Source organism: Aulonocara stuartgranti, assembly GCF_965226115.1.
Source record: "Aulonocara stuartgranti genome assembly, chromosome: 8".
In the NCBI taxonomy this organism is placed as follows: Eukaryota; Metazoa; Chordata; class Actinopteri; order Cichliformes; family Cichlidae; genus Aulonocara; species Aulonocara stuartgranti.
In genome coordinates, this window is record NC_138959.1 from 25201301 (window position 1) to 25224179 (window position 22879).

The following is a 22879-nucleotide window of genomic DNA, read 5'->3' on the forward strand; positions in this document are numbered from 1 at the left end:
AGACTGCAAGTTCTCCACGATGCCTTTCTTCAGACCACTTCTGATATCCAAACCTCTCGTCCATTTCACGCCTGCATTTCACCATAAATTCTAGCAAACACACAAGAACCTTCAAAAAATAAACATGTGATTTCATAATTCAGTTCCTATCGTCTGTGCCTGCAGGATTACATGTTGCAAGCAGGTGATCCTGAGCCAGAATACCCTGCAACAAGATCTAAACAAATAATTGATTATGTGTGTTAACTGATTATGTTTCTATCCAAAGTATGATTTATCTTATTATTGTAAGCCATATGTGCTGAATATTGATGACGCATTAGGATGCCATAGGTGGCCACACAGAGGATGCAGAGTCAGAGGCCAGCTCTTAGTCTCTCGTCTTAGAAAAGGTAATGCTCTTTCTACATGCTTATATAATGTATAGCTCATTCTCTGCATGCTTATCAGGGGAGCAGGTTCAGGCAAGGTGGGTCCTAAAGCATGAATCACAGCACTGCATCTCATATGAACCTGTGGAATGCACTGAGCGTTGCAGACTGATGAGCGATGTAAAAGTATCTGAGGGGGATTTTTGCTTAAAACAACAATAGACAGTCTGGGACTAATAGTCCACAGGATAAGCTGGGTGGCCTGGTCTGGCTGCTGGTCCTGCCCTGAGCTGGCCCAGGTGCTGCTGACTTTGGTGGAAAAGACCTCTCACTCTCCTCACAGCTGGCTGGAAGGACACACACACACATGCAAACGCACACACACATGCACACAGCTGGTCCTGCAGTGGTCCAGCTGCAGCAGCTGCTGCCACACTGAGTGCTTGATGGACGGTCGCCGTGAAACACCTGGAGGTGGACGTAGTCAGGTTATGTTTAAAAATAAATTAATAGACGCGTCTCACATTTCAAATGTGTGAGCTGCTAAATGTGAACTTTGATTGTGTTTGTCACCATAAAAAACACAAGTGATGGTCCATTCGATGTCCAGATGGCAGTATTGTAATTTTTAAGTGATCAATAAAATAAGAGTGGCTTCTATTTTCACTTTGGTTTTGCATTATGGCTTGAATGCTTCCTGGATCTTCTTTCTATTAAACAGTACTGTGCAAAACGCCGTTTAAATAGCCCTCATTTTTCATGCTTCCAAGGAGCCAGAGCTTCTTGAGCAAGAGTTCTCCAGGCTTTGTGAAGGTTATTGAAAGTTTTTATTTGACTTCTAGTTCATTCAGTACAGTTCTTGTACCTAAAAATTGTCAGAAGAATTGAGATTGTTTGATTGGTCAGCCACTTAACATCAATCTATGGATAATTTCAAGCATAAAAAAGCCGTGGAGCAGTGTTGTCTGCACAACTTAGCTAAGAACTACATTTACATTGTATCTTTAGGCCCTTTGCTACCAGCAGCCCATTGCAAAAACATATTTGTTCCCATTGCTCTAAAAATGCCAAACATAACACACACAAAAATATCCACAGTAGATGAACGATCTGAAAGTCATGTCCTTTAGAAATATGTAAAGCTTCAGCAAAGACCTGACAAGCAACTGAGAGATGAATCTGGCTATTCAGCTGATCCATCTACTGTTTACTGAAGCCTCATTAAAAACACTCCTTCTTAAAGAAGGGGAAACGGGGAGAAAGAGCTGAGGTATGCCAAATTACACAAGAGCTGGCCTGACAATCAGTGGCAACAAGTCCAGTGATGTGATTAATCCAAATTTGAAGGTTTTGGTTCAAATCATCGTCTAAATTTAAGAGGTCAGGAGAAAGGCACGAAAGCAAGTGTCCCCAGCATCTATACAACACTGTCATGTCATGGTTCGTGGCTGCACTTCAGCCAGCGGTGTTCAGGATCTTATTAATGAATTAAATCAAAACAGATTAAATTATGAAGGCAGAAGCTACCATCACATTTTGATCCATCACAAGCAATTGGAAGTAGCTTCATTTTTCAGCGTTACAATGATTCCAAACACACTGCCAGTTCAGTAAAAGCATACCTGGATAGAAACAGATGCAATGGAACAATACCAGTCAGGGATTGGCCTCCACAGGGCCCGGACCTCAACATTGTTGAAGAAGTGTGGGATTGTCTTATCAGAGAATGGAAAAGAACGCAGCTGCCATCAAAAGAAGAGCGTTAAATGTTCTTTAAGAACTTTGGAGAGCTATTCCTGCCTATGTGAAGAAATTACAAGAAAGCTTCCCTGAGAGACTTAAGAAAGCATACCAAATTTTGACTTTCAAGGTCTTCAAAATTGCAAAAAGTCCGTTTTTGCCTTGCTAGTTTGAGATTTTTACACAGTACTGTATATTTCCAAGATGTCAGGATTATTAGCAGCTTAAACCTGCAACTATATAAATGTATATTAAATGCTGTATTTGAATGCTGTATGAGTTAAGTGATAAATAACCTCATGGTAGTGAAACTAAAAGGAGGAATGAAAGAATAGGAAAGAAAAACGTTCCGCTCTTCTCCCCTCTGCTCTTCTTCCCTTTTCTGGGAGGCAGTGGGGAGGTAGAGCGTACAGCCCGATCCAGCGGGGAGGTGTGGGAAGCCAGATCGGGCGCTCCTTTCTGCTCTCTCCTATCTTATCTTACTTACTTGTCTTACTTCTCTCTATCACCTTTTCTGTCCCTTTGAAGAAATGAGGCTCCATTAATGTTAGAGGTAAGTATTTCTCAGTTGCTGTGAATAGATAGAATAAACTGTAGAAAACTAAACAGCAGAAAGATCTTTCTCTCAAAATAATGTTTTGTTTGAGAAGAGAGATGGCACTTCCTAAATAAAGCTAAGCGTGGCTGAATATTAGTTTGGCATCAATTTACTGTTAAAGAACTGAGTAAAAATAAACCAAGGTGGTAAAAAAAATGAGCTGGCTCTGTTAAGGGCAAAATGATTAAGTTACAATTGGAAGTAAAAGCCGGGGTGAAAGAAATGTGCACGCTTAGTTCTATGGGGACATCGCGGCATGACTGAGAAGCAGCATGTTTGTTTCTTTAACTTTTGTTACTGGAAGAGAAGGTAGGGTGTGTGTGTGTATGAGGCCTGAAACTGCTGTGATTCAGCTGCATGGTTGTATAGAGAGGACACTTCATCTGTGGTCAGCCTTCACACTCACATTTAGAGGTCTGCACAAACACCACCGGCACACTTGAAGACACAAGACATAAATAGTGAAACACCAGCAACACATCATCTTCCTGCCTCTTTTGACTTTATATCACTCTCTCTGTTCTCTGCGGCCACACACGTAAACATCCACCTGCTTGACTCAGAGCAGATGCAGTTCACGCTCAGACTGTGCTGACTGCATGGCCTCTGCTCCGTATGCTGCACGTAAGAAGGAAAATACCCATAAATCTCTCAAAACGCCATGTTCCACCAAGTCTTTTCTCATTAGCTGCCTTGGAGAATACATGTAAACACACCTGTCACAAAGGATGATCACTACGGGGAAAATGACAGCGAGCATGCAGGTCTTTCTGGAAAACTAGCGCCAGCATTAAAAACTGAGATTTAGCTGAGATTAACATTCAGCAATCCAGTTCTGACATTTCTATTACACGGCAAAAAGAGCTGCAAAAATCAAGTCATGGACTGTATATGTCTATATGTGTTTAATAAGGGAAAGGGCAGCACTTAAGCAAGGCACTCAACCTGACATTACTGCTCAGTGTCTAGTATTAGCAAAGGGTGGATACTGGACAGATCACAGGTGTGAATGCATGAAACTGTGTGAGTGGGAAGGAGAGTTAAATGAAGCATTTTATTTTTGAGAAGAGAGCAGGAGTCGGTCTGTGCGAAACAAGCTGAGTGACTGACACAGAGGCCTGAAGAGGGTCAAGATGTGTCTGTTTATTTTTAAATATTAATTTGTCCTCCAAGCCTAGAAATATGTCTTACTTGTGACTTTATATCAGTGTAAAAACCTAAAGGCTTTGTGAATAAGTAGTATGTCATGTGCACTGCATGTGTTTGGTTGTGTTTTTAAGGAATAGCTCTTTTTTATTAACCAACTTTTTTATTTTTATCATTATAAATAATCCCTGTTAATATATAGGTTAAATTTTGTAGTTTGATAGAAAGAAACATTCTTTAGACAGATGTTACTGTAAGAACGTTGGTGCTTCAATGGGAATGAGGTGGGCGAACCCAAAGTTCCGGTCCAGTGGTGCAGTGTGGACATGACTTGCTTAGAAATGAGTCATGTAATAACTTTTATTGTGAGCTCCAGCAGATTTGCTTTCTTTGTGTCCAGGCTGTGGTCGACTGAACGATGCTGCTTCTCCACCAAAGTTTACTACACTTTATGATTCAGTCAACTGTATTCACAGTACATGATCAGATGTTACATGAGGCATCACCCTCAACCGGCCACGACAGACAGCCAACCCTCCCTGAGCCTGCCGGAGGTTTCTGCCTGTTTGAAAAGGGAGTTTTTTCTTCTCACTGTCCCCAAGTGCTTGCTCATACAGGGTTGTCTGATTGTTGAGGTCTTCTCTGTAGGGCAGGGATAGCTCAGTAGGTAGAGTGGTGGCCCCATGATCGGAAGGTCGGGGGTTCGATTCCCCTGAACAGCTACCCTGAGGTACCCCTGAGCAAGGTACCGTCCCTACACACTGCTCCCCGGGCGCCCAATGGCTGCCCACTGCTTCACTGAGTGAATGGGTTAAATGCAGAGAGGGATTTTCCCCACGGGGACCAATAAAGTACACTTTCTTCTTCGTATTATTGTAAGGTCTTTGGTTTACAATATAAACCACTTTGAGGTGACTGTGATTTGTTTATTATAAAAAAAAATAAGGTTTTCAAAACTTTTTGGAAGTTACTCTTCAACCACTATCTTTGCTGTTGCAAAATCCTTCCAGAAATTTCTATTCGGTATCTAACTGGCAGTGACCACGGATACCACAGTCTGCCCTGCATCAATCCAGTATCCATCATTGTAAACTGCTCCATGCCACAGCAGTCTAACCTAACATATCTGTAGTTTCCAGCATGCACTAAAAATTATTTTTCACCACCAATTATTTGAGTAAAATGCAACTAAAATATATAAAATCAAAAGGTTCATTTATACAATTACATAACCTTTAAGGAAAATGTGCTTGCTATAAACTCAATGTCTACCATCCATCGTCTTTTGCTTATCCGGGGCCAGGTCGCAGGGGTAGCACCCTAAGCAGAGAAGCCCAGACCTCCCTCTCCTCTTGTCTGGGGGAACACCAAGGCATTCCCAGGCCAGCCAGGAGGAATGTTTACTGTCTTACAGTTAAAGGCAGGGTAGACCGTGGACAGGTCGCCAGTCTCACACACAGACAGAGACAACCATTTGCACTCTCTATGGGGAATTTAGAGTTTCCAATAACCTTTGCTCACTAACTGCGTGTCTTTGGACTGTAGGAGGAAGCCCGCATGCAAACTCCACACAGAAAAACCCTGCCTGATGGTGGAATTGAACTCAGGACCTTTTTGCTGTGAGGCAACAGTGTTTAACCGTGCACAGTATCATGCCACCGTGCTGCCCCACGACTGTCTGCCAATCAAGTAAATTTCCTTTAACTAGATTGCAGTAAATTGACCTAATTTTGTTGTATTTATGCAACAAAATTACAATGAAAATATGCACGTTATTAAATGAGCTAACATTTTTTTAGTGTGCACGTTAACTGACAACCTGAGCCACACACACACATGTATAGATACACTATGATTGAAAGGAAAAAAAATCTAACTTCAATTATGACCCTAGATGTAAGATTTAAATTTCTAGTTTATAAAATGAAAGATTATTTTCTAAGCAGTCTTACCTTTAAAAACAATCTTTCATTTTTCGCTCAGTATCACACATTAAATTAGGGAATAAAAAATAAAGATCGAAGGACAAGGTACAGAATCTCCTGTGCACCTCAAAGGCACAGTGGCTCATTTGTAGTCATTGTGGGCATAAACAGAAGTGGTACCAACTCTTTACTAATAATCAGGAGCTCATTTTTTTGACTTTAAATTGACTTGATGTCACCCATGTAGATCAATGTTTTAATTACATTACATTCTGGTACATTATGTTTTTCCTCTTGCAGTTGGAAGGACAAATTGTTGGGACGAATAGGGAGCAGGGCTGACTCACCATGCCAGATTTGGCTCTGTTAATACATCCATTGTCCAGCTGAGTGAATCATAGCAAACTGGATCTAGGTGCTTTTTGACATAGTGGCTGGATTCATCCAAATTTTACTTAATGCTGGCCAATGGAAACATTTCAGTCAATAACCATTTGAAGGAATAAGCTCCTGTACCTGCAAATTCATGAATTTCCACTGATGGAACCAAGATCTGAATGACGTTCTGGGCAGAATCAACCTTTCAGCTATGACATTAAGTATCAGCCACCTAAAGCAGTCTTAAGATCCTTTCACGGGCAATTTAAGTGCTGTTCACACCTGGAGCCATGTGACCCTCACAACTCACAAATATGTTCTGACATGTCCTGGTGACTCACAAATATATTTTGACATATTCTGGCGTTGTCGGGACCACCCCCGCATTGGTAACGCCATTAGAAGTTAAATACCTTGGACTCCCCGTCAGGTTTTAGAACTGAAGAAGCCTTTTGGATGACAGGTGAAACATCTTCAAGGTCTCAAAACAAGTCCAACTGCCTTCAACTTAAACACTTTAGACTACCATGACCTGGATGACTGAAAAGCTACACAGACATACCCCCGAAAGGTCTTTCCCTTACTTAAAGTTAATTAAATTTCAGGAACTGAGGTCCAAGTTTGACAAAGTTGCAACTCCAAACAGGTTTCTCTTGTACTTTGTCTTTCTTATTTGGTATTTGTAGTTTTTTCTGTGTGTCTTTTGAAAAAATCATGTTTAATCATTAATTGTTATTATACTCAGGATAAAAGACATGCCATGGAAAAGAACCAGTCTTCCTCACCTAAGCTCCAACCGGTCGTGGCAGATGGGCGCCCCTCCCTGAGCCTGGTTCTGTCTGAGATTTCTTCCTGATAAAAGGAGTTTCTCTTTCCCACTTTCGCCAAGTGCTTTCTCAACTGATTGCCGGGGTCTTCTCTGTATTATTATATTATAACCTTATATTTTAAAGCATCTTGAGGCAACTGTGATTTCATTACATACATAAGATTCATTTAATTATCCACACAGTAATAACTGGTAAACCAGTTATTTGCACTCACTTGAATGAAGTCGTTCTGTAAGCATCTGCAGTTTGAAACTTGCTGAAGCCCAAGCACAGTCCTACCTCCAGGTGGGCCAATCAGCACGAGAGTTGTGGTAGAGGACGCGTGGCTGGCAGCGTGGCAGGAGAGACCACAGCCACCTCGCAGCTCATGAAGGCCTCCATTCACCTCAATTCACACAATATTCATGCAAGAGAGAGACTTCCCCAGCGAAAACAAGCCCCGTTTAAAGAGAAAACAATCAGCCCTCCCCAACAAATTCCTGCTAATTTGCCAGCGTTAGGAGAGGTAGGAGAGGAGCGATGCGAGTGATGGACGCCTGCCCGTCTACAGCAAAATCTGTGTGCGTGTGTTTGTATCTGTGTGTGTGTATGCCCTGTGGCATGGGTGCCAGCTATTCCATCAGGCTCAGCGTTGACACATCCCCGATGCATCCTGTTCTGGTGTTTCACTCGTCAACCTTCCAACATCCCCTTCCTCTAAACACAGCGCTCTCTCATCTGACTCCACATACCTCTTCGTCAAAAATAAATGTTTTTTCTTCACGGATTTACTTATTTTATATTATTTTTTTTAAAATTGTATGTCACCTTCAGAGTGGATCCAAAAGCCTAAATTGAATAAGTATTTTCATCCTGTTTCATTAATCAAAACCGTCGGTAGCACACGTGAATGACTTATTATTGTGTGTCAACTTAACACGCAATGCAATATGACTCAGAGTATAATTTGACTTTCCATATTTATTTTTCTGCCTTATTAGTAATAGCGCTGCTAGCTCAGTGAGGACTGTGAGGGTGCACTGTGCTGAAAGAACATGTTCCACCCCATGAGGGATGAAACACTGGGGTAAACCGCGTGTGTGGAAAGCGCCCGTGGCAAGTGTGTGCACTAGTAATACGTGTGTTCATTAATTATGTGTGTGTGTGTGAGAGAGAGAGAGTGTGTGTGTGTTATCCCTGCATATCAAGTCGGTTACAGTAGGCAGATTGTCTGAGAGATTAGCAGGTGGGTCTCGTCTTTAACACTTTGGACACCCGTGTTTGTTTGTGTGTGAGGTTCAGGTGTTATGTGATTTGGAGAAATGGAGGACTGGTATATGTGTGTGTGTGTGTAGGTATGTGTGTCTTACTTAGGTCTGTTGCTGAAATTGGTGGTTAGAAATATTTCAGTGCAGCAGCTTTACTTGCTCAAATAATTCACCTCATTTAACTGATTAAATTAACATATTTTTTGTGGAAATATACCCTACTGCCTGTGAAGCTTGTATTCATTTTGGTGGCAGTAATTGCTTGTAAGAATTTCATTTTTTTATTCAGAAGGAAATCTGCTCTAATATCATCCATTCATCAATTGTCCCCCAGCCTCCTACTTCAGCTCCTCCAGGGAAACACTGAGGTGTTCCCAGGCCAGCTAAGAGATATAATCTCTCCACCATGTGCTGTTTGTACTTCTGGGCTTCCTCCGGTAGGACATGTCACTTGTATCCGCAACCTCAGCCTTTCAGTCACTACCCTATTAGGTGAGGGTAGGGACGTAGATCGACTGGTGAATCGACTTTCATGCTCAGCTCTATCTTCACCCCGATGCGCCAATTCTGCATCCGCATCATTGCAGACGTGACTCCAGTCCATCTGTCAGTCTCTCGCTCCCCTCTCACTGTGCTCATTATCAAGATACTTAAACTCCTCCACTTGGGGCACCAACTCGTCCCTGACCTGGAGTGGACACTCAACTCTTTTCTGGCTCAGAACCATGGCCTCAGACTTGGAGCTGCTAATTTCCCACTGCTTCACACTCAGCTGCAAAGTACTCCAGTGTGAGCTGGAAGCCATCAAATGATGAAGCCATTATCCGCAAAAAGAACCAGTTTGGATTTACTACGTTTGAAATATTGAGTAATCACACAAAAATCAACAGGTTAAGGAAAGTCATTTGTCACTGTGAGGAGTGCTGAGTTAGGTTCAAATTTGCTTAGATTTGTGAAGCTAAACACAAAGTTTAAAACATTCACAGCTGTTTTTGTGTTTAAAAGAAAAAGGCAAAGACAGCCTCCACGCAGCACCACAGTGGGATTTAAAGTAAAAAATCAACATATGACTGAAGTGTAAAATTTTTGAATTCAGAGGCTTCAGAACAAAACTTTTTTTTGAATTTTCGAGAGATGTTAGGCATTTACTGATCAGTCTTTATTACAGCCACCTTCAGCTGTTGTTTGTTTGCGGGATTCTCTGACTTCAGTTTTGTCTTCAGTAACTGGAAAGTTTGATCTATTGGTTTGAGATCAGATGACTAAATTGTCCATTGAAGATTATCCCATATCTTTGACTTGAGAAACGCTTATTATTTTAGGTCATTATCAGTTTACACTGTGAAGTGCTGTCTGCTCTGTTTTACAGATTTGGAGCAGAAAGTACAGCTCTGTATGCTTAGTATTCATCCTGCCACTTCTGCAATCACATCATCGGTTCTGCAGGTAGCCCGTGCCATAACATTGCCTGCACCATGTTTTGACAGGTAATGCGATATCCTTCAGATCATGACCTTTTTCCCTACTTCTCTTTTAAGAATTTATTTTAGGGATTTTGCCTTTATTAGAAAGGATAGTGGAGAGAGTTGACAGAAAAGTGGCAACAGAGTCTGGATGAATGGAAAGCGTGAAATATTCTGAGAAAGACTCAAAGAGATGTCTGCAAGCAGCTACCACTTTGTAACTCAAGATAAGGCAGGGAATCAGTGACGCATCCAGTCTTAACTCAGTCTAACATGTAAGGGAGCAGAAGTAGCACTCGCACGATCTACGATTCACACCGATTGCCAATCATGTTTGAGGACATGCAGTTAATGAATGAAAAAGTAAACACTATGATTACAGCTGCACCTTTGTCAAGCAACCATTGAGCAGGAAGGATGGAAGAGCCGACCAGCTGGGGTTTGCTTTTATTCTAGCGCTACTTCTTCTTCCTCACACTGAGTTTCTGCAGTTTCTCCAGCAGATCATAACGCAGGTTGGGTTATAGATATCAGAGCAACACCGATAGCTCTGATGTCCATGTGCCATAACAGCTGCAGCTTGCTATTGCGAAGCAGTAGACTTATATAATATGTATTATAGCAGTATTACATGTATTGCACATTTGTTGAATGGTCTTTTAGAGAATATACACACTGGTGTAATCAGAGGTTAGATGCTTAAAACTCAGCGTGGGTTTTAGCCAGCCCTCTGCCCTCGACAGGCCACGCTCTCTTCCCCTTGCTGTCCTCTCCTTCCTCCTGCAGTCAGCTGGCATGTAAAAGAAGGGCTCTTTGACTCATGTGGAAGGAGGGAAATGATGAGGGTTGGGGGTCTCAGTGCTCTTGGAGTCTGATAGTCTGGCTGGTTAGCACAGCTTTTCCTCCAGGGCTTTAGGCAGTCAGAGAGTCGTGCAAAGAGATTTCTGACAGCACATCTCCACCATGTGGACTACGACAGAGCGGCTACGAAACCTGGCCAGAGAATCATTGCAGATGACCTGAGTATGGCTGAGACCAAGGTTTCCAACAAAGTAACAAAGTAATACCAGTAAAAAGTATCTGTCCTTTGACTCCATGTATTGTATCTGGTTGTGTTAGGCAGGTTTAGAGATTGCAAAATCATTTAAATCAAATCCATGAGGAGACCAGCTTTATGACATTAACCTTGCATTCATAATCTATTCCTATAATGCTTTGATTTTACTGGTATACTCATTTCCAGGCTCATATTTTTATTCTTGATTTCTACTAGAGTAACTTGGCATTACAGTTCTAAGTAATCATTACTTCTATGCTGCTTAGTTCATCCTCTGTGTTAAGACTCAGTCATGCTGGCCTAGAAAACGCTCGGCAACCGTTGATTGTGAGGGGAAAATGTGTTTCGCCCAGGAGATTCAGTAGGTTGCTGGCAGTCACTGCGTCATACCCAGTCACAGAGGTCCTTTTGCAACTGATGTTACCCAGAGACAAACAAACAGTTTTAGCTACTTCCTCATCCCTGTAAGCCAGCTTTTCTAACTTGCACCACTTTGTAAACAGGAGGATTTAACAGCAGGTGGGTGGAGTTTCTGTACTCATTTCCCTCACTGTGAGCCTGAGACGATCATATTAAGGACATCGACTCTCAGATACGACCTCATACAGAGCCAAGTAGAGGATAAGCTGTCAGGACAGTCTGAAGCCTGAGCTGAGCTGTTAACTTGAAACTTGTCAAAATTTAATATGAACATCAACTATTGTATATAGTAAACCAATATATGTATGATAAACAAGAAGGAAAAATATAATAAGTCCCTTTAATTAACCAAATAAGCCAAAAACAGACCATACCTTGATTTTTTATTAAAACAAATTTATGTTGAATTTAAAAAAATGTTCTGAACCGCAAATATTAATATTGTGATACATTATTTTCCATTAAACAAGTACCACAAGCCTGTCTGCCTTGAAGACCTGTCGACATTAAGCAACTTATGTTTTCACATTTGTACAACGTAACATAGCTTGTTTACCTGAACAATGCATTTATACTGTACTTAAACTACTGATACTACTACACTACATGACCAACAAAAGTGTGAAAAACATTTGCAATTGCAACAATTGCAAACCCTCAATTTTTTGTCACATAATTATATCTGTTTGTTCCACTCCAAAACAGAGAAACTGCTACAGTAGCTTTTAGTACATACAAATAAAGCCAATGTACGATGTACACGGAACATAGATTCTTGCTATATAAATTCAAGCCAACACACTTACTTAGGATTCATTCAGTACATGCTTTAGCCATGCACAGCAGCCTCTCATGCCCCCCGCTAGTTGTAGACCCCCATGCTGACACCTAATCCTTTGCCTCGCTAACATAACATTTTCACAAGGGTTGCAAACTGCACACACAACGACACAAGAATGACACAGATAATTAGTGTTCATTGGTGGAGGCCTGCTGCTCCTTCTTGCTGTGTATTTTCATAAGAGTTGAATCTAATCCTGAGATAATGTGTATCTGTAGTAGCAACTACTGTTTAAATATACATATATATATATATATATATATATATATATATATATATATATATATGTAACTGTAACTTCGGTTGTTGCTGTGCTTTTTGGAAGTCGAATTTCCCAGAGGAACCCACCCGAGGGATTAATAAAGTTCTATCTTATCTTATCTTATCTTATATATATATATATATATATATATATATATATATATATATATATATATATATATATATGCACTTAATTTTTTCATTTCTGGCTTTGGTTATCTTCTATATCTTGTACAATACAAGATGAGCACATAAATATTACAGCAAAAATAAGAAGGATAATTGCAAGATCAAAACATTTATGATTATTATTTTTATTTTACTTCCCAATTTGGCCTTGTAGCTTTTAAGAACAACACCTTTCAAACAAATATCATATAGCCACCTCAGACATCTATCGTCTGTCAGCCCAGCAGTAAAACTAATGACAAAATTGGAACAATCTGCTTTTTGAATAGTCACTTTTATTCCTCAAATGTAGCTATCTGCGGCCTAATTTGTCCTGTGGGACGCTGCACGCTCCCCATAAAGCCACATTAGGGCTCCAGTAGCAGAGGTAATGAACATGATTCAGTCAAGGTGCCCGGCAGCAGCTCTGCCTCGCCAGGACACGAGGCAGCGGCAGCAGAAAATGAAGGCGAGTGCGCACACTCGCACACACACACACGCAGGCATACACATTTTACAACTTGTAACATCACGGTCAGTGTAACTAATCACTTTATAACAGTTGTTTTCTACTTGTTTTAGTGTGCTTGAATGGAAACGGTGATTGTCATTACTTTAATTGATTATGACACCGTTTACTACTTTTCTGTCCTTTGAAACCCAAGATGGATTTTAATAATGTTAAAAGCTTTAATCAGCTCTTCAGTGAGTAAAAGCAACAGAACTGGCAACAGGACTTTAAAGCTGCACAATAATGCATCTGTTCCATTTGCCTAAATTCAGTCCTACAGCTACCTTCTAGTAAAAAAGGCATGAGTTTGATTTCTAACCAAAACTTTTTCCGGTCTTGAATATTGGACTTTTTTCATATTTCTGTTCACTGTTCAGTGTGTCCAAAGTAGAATCATTCATTACCAGAAGCACATAGAAACAGCTCATGAAGACATTTCTACACCACTTGACGTCAAAATGTTGACCTTAATTAGGACAACAAACTGCTTGCAACTAGGAAATTATAATGGTGATTGCATTAAAAAATTTGCATTCATTAACCAACTGCAAGTAGTTAAGGCAAAAAGCTTGTTGCACAGATGTTGAGTACGTGAGACCCTCGTTTGATGGCAATCTGTTGCCAAACATTCACTGTCCAACGGACTGCAATCAGTCAGACAAAATGTCTAACAGACTGATTCATTTCATGTCACATTGCCGCTGACTAAAAAAAATGAATCTGACACACACACACACACACACACATTTAAGTGTGTTCATAGACATGCTGCTACATGAGCAGAGCAAAGACCTTTCACTTAAGATTACCCCTCATCTTTCATTGCCTACAGCTTCAACATCCCTCTGCATCCCGAACAGTCCAATAATACTGTCACTGTCGACACACACACACACACACACACACACACACACACACACACACACACACACACACACACACACACACAATCAATTACATGTTCTTGACAGACACGGTTTTATATGGTCTCGATTATGAACAGGTTTTTGCATGCACATGCTCTCCCACCATCTGTGCACACACTGAGGGTTCATCCATCCACACCCCGGCGTGTGCCAGGGAGTTGTGTTGCAGATTTATATGACAAGGTGGCAGACAGACAGTGGCAGGGCTGCGATCCTGCCCTTCTCACTGCCGATGTTGACAGTGTTATTGCTCTACCGCTGCACGTGTGTGTGTTTGTATGTGTGTGCATGTGCGCTTTTGGCCACATTTAAGTGCAAGAACATAAAGAGAATGAATGAGCTTGTTTACAATTCACTTTTTTCCCCCTCACTGTATAAACTGTTGAATTAGTCTGAAAGCACTCATTTCATTTCGGATTAGCATGGGATGTTAATAGTAAGCACAGACAAGAGGCAGGATAAGAGATAAAAGCAGTATTTTGAAGCTTCATTGGATGGGGGGTGGGGCGCTAATTTATCAGCTAACAATATCTGGCTTGATTGACAAAATGCATTCAAAGCGTGCAGGTGCAGTGCACACACACACATATATGGGCTAATAAGTGCTAAGGAACTGATTAATAAAACACTAGGATTTCACCAAAACTGAAGCACAAACTTCCTGGATGGACTGTACCACACGACAAGCCACAATATTAGCTCAGCCAAAAGTGCTCAAGAAAGCACCAGCAGCATGAATTCAATAAAGACATCCAGTTTAATGACTCGAGTAGTGGAAGACACCCAGCAGACGTGTCAATCAAAATATCCAGACCCACTCACTCAATTGCTATGTCATGGAAGTTATGCACAGAGGCCAAAACTACGGTGGCCCTCAGCAGTCAAAAACATACAAAACACAACAAAAGAGTTTCTGAGGCAACAGTGACTGAAGAGCTGCATAAGTATAGAAACCAGAAGATGCAGATAATTTTTTTTTAATCACTTAATTCGTATCACACCGTAGCATGTTTTTTCTCCAACTCATGCAATACTTCTTGGTGCTTTTAGTACTTTTTCGTAAGGTGTATAGTTAGGGCTGGATCAGGTGGCGCTGAATCCTCCCTGAGGTATGCTGCAATAGTGTGTTTTTTGTCTTGTCTTCCTCCCCTCACCCCCAACCGGTCATGACAGATGGCCACCCCTCCCTGAGCCTGGTTTTGTCGTCAGGTTCTTCTTGTTAAAAGGGAGTTTTTCCTTCCCACTGTCACCAAGTGTTGTTCATAAGGGGTCGTCTGATTGTTGAGGTCTTCTCTGTGTTATTGACGAGTTTTTACCCTACAATACCCTACACTTCTTGAAGTGACAATTATAATTTGTGACATATAAATAAAATGTAATTGCAGTGCATTTGACCTTTCAGGGCCACAAAACTGCATTTTGTATCAGTATTTTTAAAGCTGTAAATCTGGACATTTTAACATGGGAGGCTATCAGGATTGACTTACATACTGTTTCTGCTAGCTATACGTTGGCTTCATGGTTTAGCTCCTGAGGTTTCCACATGTGCACAACCAAGTGATGCAGCACTGAATGACAAAAAAGTAAGAGATTGCATAATTTGAAACTGTGTGTCAGTGAGTGTTAGAGTCCAAATGTTAATACTGATACAAAAGCTTTTTTTTTTTCAAGTGTGTTCCAAGTAAGAACTTTGATGATAACACTTCTCTCTAGTCATTGGATCAAACCTGCCACATACCAGACACATGGCTGATTGGCCCTAAACAGGTAGCACTGGGTTGAAATCTGTTGCAGCACATTTCAGATGCACTCTGCCAGAACAAATGAAACATGAGCTCGCAGATTCGTCTGGTACTCAGGCTAAACTGTCACACACAGTTGACACTCTTGATTTTTCCTTTCAACAAATGTTTGATACGCACACACTCACTCAGACTCTGTTTGTTGCCTTATCTGACTCTTACTTCCAGCCTCTGATGAGGTGTTTGAGGCTGTTAACGTTGGCCTAGCACTGCCCACACTGAAAGTACTCGTTAGGAGAGGAGCAGGAGCTCTGATTATCTCTCCTGCAGGCAGTGCAGACTTGGCTGCAAGCTTCCCTCCATCCATCTTCACTTCCATCTCGCTGCCTTTTAAACTGGGGTGGCTCGCTGCCAAGGAACAGCTTGCCTCTTGCACAGTTAGTGGCGTAATGAATTCAAGTAGTTTACGTGAGGCTTTGTGTTCATATTCACCTGCATGCACACTGCACTCAAATTACCCACCTACGGCCATGAGAGGATTCGCCAGTAAACACATAATAACACCAGGCTACCTACAAGCAGTCATGTGGAATACATGAAGATGGCATATTTAAAATCAGGCCACAGGAAACACAAGAGCTGAAGGGTGAAACCAAGCCAATCTGGCAATCTGAGAGTGTTTTAACTGGAAAACTACTGTAGTGTGACTCCCATTCAAACACCAATTTGTGCAGCTCCACCCATTTGAAAAACTAGATATTATATTGATTGGAAAATATAAACATATACTAAGTCAGCTGTAAAATCTGAACAGTGTTATTCAGAGCAAGTCCAAAAAAATAAGCAACTAAAAAGTTAGTTAATGAATAAACAATTGCAAGTGCCAATGCAAACTGGGTTTTAGGGGGAATGGCAAAGATTTGCCACCTGGCAGGCATTTTGGCGTTTTGACAGTTATTTTGTCAAGACTCCACTCCATCCAACGTAAATGAATGGGAAGAGATTCAGCTTTTAGTTTAATGGTCACCGAGTTATACAGACTGTATCTATAGAATCAGCTGTCAAAATGGATTTTAAAGAAAGATTTAGAAGTTTGGAGACTTTGCCCCAAAGCAAGCTTTTAAAAGCTTTTTTTACACATGCAGAGTTTAAGGGTTCAGTTCAGGGGGCACGTCCCACCAGAGCACTCTAACAACAACAACTCTAACTGAAATTATGCACATGGTAACCCATAGAAAGATTAAGAATGAGCACTTCGCTCTCACACTGCAGGCTTACTTGTTGTTCCTAGAGTATTTAAAAGTAGAATCGCCAAAGTGCTTGCTCATAGGGGGTCATATGATTGTTGGGTTTTTTCTCGGTATGTATTATTGTAGGGTCTACCTTACAATATAAAGCACCTTGAGGCGACTGTTGTTGTGATTTGGTGCTGTATAAATAAAATTGAACTGAATTAAATTCAAATGAATAGAAAGAGATTTTTTTTTTTTAAAACAGCATAGTACCTACATGTTCACTACAATAAAAAGCAGATATGAAATAAATTTAATAAAATTTTATTTATAAAATGCCAAATCACAACCACAGTCACCTCAAATCTGCAGGGACGCAGATCCTGATACGCTTAGAAACAAGTAAGGCACAGAAACTTGGCGCAGGAAGGGAGTAACACCTGAATGACAGATGTGAGGGCTGTGGAGACCGAAGGAAATAGATGCATTATGGTCTTAAAGGGATGGACATGTCCAGCAACAATAATCAGGGAGGCTGTCAGCTAAGAACCCGAAAGTGTGCCAAGAAAACATCCCCCACACCATTACACTACCACCATCAACCCGAACCTCTGGTAACAACGCTGAATGGAGTCATGCTCTTATTTTCTTTATTACAAATTCTGTCCTTTTTGAAAAGTTGAGACTCATCAGACCAAATTTTGATGAGCCTGTTTCCTTTTTTTAGCTGACGGGAGTGACACCTGGTGTGGTCTTCTGTTTCTGTCAGCTGGAAACACTCTGGCATCAACAAGGGATTTTTGCCCAGAGAACTGCTGCTCACTGGATATTTTCTTTCTCAGACCATTTTCTGTAAACCTGGAGAAGGCTGTGCAGGAAAATCCCAGTAGATCAACAGTTTCTGAAATACTCTCTGCTACAAACAACCCTGGCACATTCAAAGTCACTTAAATCTTCTTTCCGACACATTCTGATGCTCAGTTTGAACTGCAGCACGTTGTCTCAGTGACGTCTGTTTGCATAAATGTGTTGAATTGCTGTCATGGGATCAGTAGATTAGATATTCACACTAACAAGCAGCTGAACAGGTGTACCTAACAAAGTGGCTGGCGAGCATATATCTACGCTGCCACCTGATTGGCTCGTTGGGGTCAGAGACAGGTAAGCAACATCTCTGTGAATTACAGAAGTCATCAGCTGAGCAGCTAAAAGTAATAAACTATCTGATAGGTCATTAATATGAAACTGAAACAGCTAAAATAATGTATCAAATTTTGAACAGCAAACACTGATTTAAATATGTTTGAAATGTACTTCCTGTACTTACCCGCTGATTTCTTGTCCATGTGTGTGTTTACAGTGTGTGAACACCTGGTACGATCACCTTGGCAAAGAATTCACAAGTAATGGAAATCTCACCATGTGACCAACCTTTTAGCTAGCTGTGTAATGACATGGGGTAATGTAAAAGGAGTGTAGATACCAGGTTCTGGTGCTGTGGTTGTGACTGCTAATGTCTTACTGTCAAGTAGGAGCTAAGCCTGTGAAAGCAACATGAAAGGAAACCGCCGCGAGTCTATCGACGGTCCCGCTGGAGGCCGATGCCAGGACTGAGCCACAGGCCGAGTCTGGCTGGCAGAGTAAAGCTGCTCTGGAGCGCTGTGCCGCGTGGCTCTGCAGACTGTCTATCTGACTTCACCAATGTTCTGTACCAAACCACAACATGAAAAGCAACAACCCCTCTGCTTCTCACAGGCTCCTTCTAATGATCTCCTACATGTGTACTTGCTTTTACATGTTAAGTATATAAACACGGTTCTGTTCAAAATGAGGATTGGCCATATGGAGAAGGAACTATGACAAAATGATTAATGGTATAAAAATAAAAAAAAGTTATCTTAATTGAAAGAGATACAAAGTTAAATAAGTTCTTGGTGGGCACTTTCATAACACTTTGCAGAGTGGAACCTCTATATTTAGGCTACGCTGAGCTTGTTCCCACCATGGTTCAGTATGTTTCAATATGTATATAAGCTGAAAGCAGCAAACTTTCCTTAAATTGTCCAAACTACAGTTAAAAATTCCTTGAAATAAAAATACTGAACACCCTGAAAAGAAACAGCTGGGTAGAAGTTTGCAACAGACAAAAGTTAGACAAAAAATAGAGCTAAAAGCAGCTTTTTTACAGTATATGAACAAGGGAGTGAAAGACTATATGGGTCAGGTGGATGCATGTAAGTATTTTAAATATGAAGAGGACATTTTACTTTCCACTAATTGGTCTGCTAATTTGGACCTTGGAGTTCGATCCTCAGCTCCTCCAGTCCAGTGAACCCAAAATACCGAACTCCAAACTGTCCCTGAGGCATCACATGTGGGTGCACTATATGAATGTGCATGTAAACGGGTGAATGTGGCATTCAGTGTAAAAGTACTCGGTAAGAGTAGAAAAGTTTTGAAAAAATTGGAATAAAATTGGATTAATGGCAGGAATAAAGCCCCAAATTATGTAAAAGTAGTAAAAGTGTCATGTGTGTGCTGTAAATGTCCTTGGCTCCATGACATACCCCTCTCTTTTATCTCCATCACCAATATAAATGCCTAAAAATAATATTTAAAAACACCCTAAGCCCTGGAGCCCAGGTTATGAGCTACTGGAATAAACTTTTATTATTATTATTACTATTATTAGGAATTAGCCAGGTAAGTCTGTCTGTTTCATCCATTTTTTAAAGCTTACATTTGTGAGTCCCAATACTTGTGTGGCATTGCCCTGAAACATACCCCAAAACCATCACAAACACACATGCAAAGTGTCAGCCTTTTTTTAACTACCCGTTACCGTTTTCCTGCTGCGCTCAACGTCATTTAAAATAACTAATATATCCTATAAAACCCACCAGCAGTAGCCTGCTCAGGTTTACACAAATAATTAGCTACAGGCAGACACAATTATATGCTGAGAGAAATATGACCTGCCAGAGTGCACGATAGAAACCAAAGGTAATGACCTCATGTTGTGGAATTTCTCTCGAGCACTCTGTGGTAAACAACTAACGGGATCTCTAGGGGTTTTTTTGCTGATTATTTGGGAAATAAAATGAGGGGATTAGCAGCATTACATGCAAGATGTCATCCTTAAGTCCTCTTCCTCCACCCTCTGCTTTAATTCCATCATCTTCTAAGCCGTTCTAAAATATGTACTCACCGTGGTTTTCAGGAACAAAACCAGCAGGGTGATCTGCGGCTTTTTAACAGGGCTCGGTGCTGTGTACCTCCTGGGTCTGCGATCCCTATTGACAGCTTTACAGGCAGCTGACTGGAGGTGCTATGCCAGCACAACAAGGGAGGCCTGCACCAACAGTGGCAGCTTAAAGAATCGCACATTAACATCATTCTTCCTGGAACTCAACAAGACCAAATAAAAAGCTGTAATGCAAACTTTTCATGCCATTATTATGTTGAATTTTAGGACAGTATTTAGTGCATCGGGACTTTCTGACATTTTACAGAAACATGAGGAAAATAGTAACTTCTTTGCCAGGAAGAGTTATTTAAGTTTGAGTAATCAACACAATTAAGTGTCCCAATAGTTATGCAAGTAAATAAATTCATATTCATGAACTGAATGTGCTCATTCATAATAAACAGTGGTTACTGTTTCTTTAAGTCAGGGATGTGTTGTAAAAATGGTCTTTATTTATAACATAATTTATAGTTTTTCATGAGTGATATGTGAGGTGGTGCATGTCATTCACCCATTTTCCAGGATATGGGAGATCCCTCTTCTCAGCTTCTTTTTCCAGCTCTACTGGGCGAACACTTTGGAGTTCTCAAGCCAGGCCAAGAAATTTTATCTCACCAGCTGGGGCATAATCATGCTAATCAGAATCTCAAACTTCCTCAGCTGACTTTCTTTCATATCGAAGAGCAGCAGCCGAATTTGACTCAAGATGACCAAGATTCTGACCCCCCTGATTTCCAGGAGGGAGCCCAGACATCCTTCTGAACAAGCAGATCCCATTTGCATCTATGGATGCAAATTCACCACCACCCATAGGTTGTGGCTGTAGGTCAGGTTGGACCATGGCTACGCCAATTCATCGTCAGCTGTCACAACAAACAAGCGGCAAACACAATACCAATCTGTCTGTCAATCTCCTGCTCTCTCCTCCACTCACATGTGTAGAAATCCTGAAAATACTTGAAGTTCTACACTTCTACACCCAAATTTTGTCTGTAAAAATGATAAAGAAAATCTGTGAGGGAGTTTCCAATTCCCATTGGACACTGACTTATTGCCAGCAATATGAACCAAACTGTCCCTGTACTTGTATGGTACAAGAACTGCAAATCAGACAAGTTGTAGGCTGATTTAAAATGATATGCTATGAACTTTTACACCATAAAATAGAATAGAACAGAAAAGCAAAACTAATTTTCATAGATAAATCTATATAACGGTCAACAAACATTTTGGTTGAACCACGCGCTTTGACTGATTTGGCTGGCAGAGGGAATATAGCAAAGTAATCTGCTATGTCAAAAACATTTGTGGATTTTAGTGTAATTCGATGGTACGTGTGCCATGTTCACAATTCCAATGTTAGAGCTGGATCAGTGACACTCTCCTTTCTGGTTAAATATGTATTTAATCCCTGAAGCTTGTTAATATAAGAAAGGTTCCAAACAAAAAGGCTGAGACTGGGTAATAATCCCTGCACAGAAACAGGGAAAAACATAAGTGCTAAAGTGACAGTGCAGATTCATACAGGACAAACACACTCTCTCTCTCACACACACACACACACACACGACTACCCACACAGACAAACATAGAGCACATACTGGAAAAATACCCATGACATCACCGTCACTTTACCTACCATTGAAATGCTACTATTTATGCACAGGCGGCTGCTACGTGCTACCAGGGACTTAAACACACACTTCACCTACCACACCCACGCAAACACACACACACACCCTAACATACACAGTCACTCCACCCCATACACACCCATGGCACCACCTACATACCCACCCGACACCACAGACATAGTGACCATTTCTTTTCTAGAAATCTGCCCCTCCTTTCACGCAACACAGACACACACCTCTCAACCTGCTCAACAAACACATAGCAACACAAACATCAGTAATGTGTATATTTGTGTGTGTGTGTGTAGTGGAAACTTAGATTGGTCCAGAGGTGTCACCTTCTAGACCGGCGTCACACGTTTCCTCTCCTGATATTTAGTGGAGCTTTCTACTTGCTGATCTTTCCCCTCCACGCTCACTCTCTTCTTTTTGTCCCCCCTGTTGTTCTTTACGCAGCATCGTTAATATATCTTATTTCTTTGAATGTTGTCAAAGGAATCACACAAAGGTCAACTCAGTTTTACGAGACTGTGCCAGGGCCTTTTTGGTCTGTTTGTCCATTTCCCCTGGTTGTGCTTCATATGCTGCCACTGCTGAGTGCACTGTCAAATAACAGAAAGTGATTCACATGTTCTGAGAAGTCATAAAAACAGAAATGTTTAACTTTATAAGTGATATGCTTGGCCTGTTGTCAGACAGCTCAGGATACTAACACGTGAAATGCTTTCCTGCTTCCTCTGTTTTTGTTTTTAACAGAACTGGTAATCCTCCTACCACATTTCTACATTATTGATTAGCTTGAGCTAATCTAAAAATGGTCTTTCATAGCCCAACCACGTTAGGTATTAATATTAATTAATTTGTGTTTTTTGTGTATAATGAAATATCTTTTAAAATACTTGGTTTCAGTCAAAAAATGGGTCTGCATTTTAAAAAGTTACATGCTACCAGAACATGGTTAGCATAAAGAGACACAACAGCTAGCTTTAGCACTTTAGCTTACTGATTGAGATGGCCAGGTTAACATTTATGTAAACTCTTTAACACTTCAATGGTGTTGAAACAGCAACTTTACTGACCTCTGACATGTTAGGAGGAAATGTGAGTCTTTTAAGGACTTTAACTTTAGCTAACTTTAGCTG